The 1386-nt window shown below is 43.9% G+C and overlaps 1 non-coding gene across 1 annotated transcript; it reads left to right on the top strand.

The window, feature by feature from the left end:
- The first annotated feature begins 641 nt into the window (after positions 1–641).
- TRNAC-GCA lies at positions 642–713 on the top strand. Its single transcript has one exon. It is a non-coding gene; the product is annotated as a tRNA-Cys (tRNA).
- The last annotated feature ends 673 nt before the right edge of the window (positions 714–1386 follow it).

The following is a 1386-nucleotide window of genomic DNA, read 5'->3' as shown; positions in this document are numbered from 1 at the left end:
AATTCCAATTGCCTAACTCCTCCATCTTACTTGTGTTCAGTTGCTAAGTCGTGTCCTTCTCTTTGCAACCCCATGGGCTGTAGCCCGCCAGGCTCCTCTGTCCATGGAATTCTCCAGGCAACAATACTGGAATGGGTTGTCCTTCGCTCCTCCAAGTGATCTTGCCAACACAGGGATCGAACCCGCATCTCCTGCTTGGTAGCTGGACTCTTTACCACGGCAGCCCCCTCAGAAGCCCTGTCTTACTTAGGTTCCTCAAAACAGTGCTTTCTTTCATAGGAACGTTGGTCTTTTCCTATCTCTTTTCAAACGTCCTAACCATCAGGATGCTAAACATCTCATCTTTCCCTCCTGCTTGGTTTCTATGAAGGAGAATGCTGCTACTTTACCGAATTGATTTCACTGAGCATTTGATAAACATCTGACATTTGATGAAGATCTAGCCACACAAAAAGCACAAGCTGATGTGAATCTTAAGACTTGGCTAGTTGTTCCCCACCCCGCCCCCCGCCCCAGATTTACGTTAATCATCTTCAACAGTCTTCATTTACCCTTAGTAAAGATTAAGGGGTAAAATCAATATGATACGATAGGCTTGAAAGTCAAGTGGATTTTGAATGTGTTCAAAGCATGAATGGGCTTCCCTGGTGGCTCAGATGGTAAAGCATCTGCCTGCAATGCGGGAGACCCAGGTTCAATCCCTGGCTCGGGAACATCCCCTGAAGAAGGAAATGGCAACCCACTCCAGTATTCTTACCTGGAAAATTCCATGGGCGGAGGAGCCTGCTGGGCTACAGTCCATGGGGTTGCAAAGAGTCAGACACAACTGAGCGACTTCACTTCCTCTCTTTTCTCTTTTAAAGCATGAATATGATGGTTATCAGAAATGACTTAAGTGGGTGCTGGTTTAAATAGCTTCACTAAAAGTCCCAAAGTATGCATATATGTGAAATAATGACAATTTGCTCTCTTTGAGATCTATTTTATTTATTTGGCTGCTCCAAGTCTTCTTATTTGGGGCATGTAGGACCTTTCAGTTGCAGCACGTGAGAGCTGTCCTTTATCGAGCCCATCTTTGCATGAAACGTTCCCTTGGTATCTCTAATTTTCTTGAAGAGACCTCTGGTCTTTCCCATTCTATTGTTTTCCTCTATTTCTTTGCACTGTTCACTTAAAAAGGCTTTCTCATCTCTCCTTGCTGTTCTCTGGAAGTCTGCATTCAGTTGGCTTTATCTTTCCCTTGCTCCTTTGCCTTTTGCTTCTCCTAAATTCTCAGCTATTTGTAAGTCCTCCTCAGACAACCATTTCAACATTTTGTATTTCTTTTTCTTGGGGATGATTTTGGTTATCGCCTCCTGTACAGTGTTACGAACCTTCATCCATGTT

This window comes from Capra hircus (genome assembly GCF_001704415.2).
Source record: "Capra hircus breed San Clemente chromosome X unlocalized genomic scaffold, ASM170441v1, whole genome shotgun sequence".
In the NCBI taxonomy this organism is placed as follows: domain Eukaryota; kingdom Metazoa; phylum Chordata; class Mammalia; order Artiodactyla; family Bovidae; genus Capra; species Capra hircus.
Note: the sequence above shows the minus strand (reverse complement) of the source record. Positions and strands in the feature narration are given on the sequence as shown.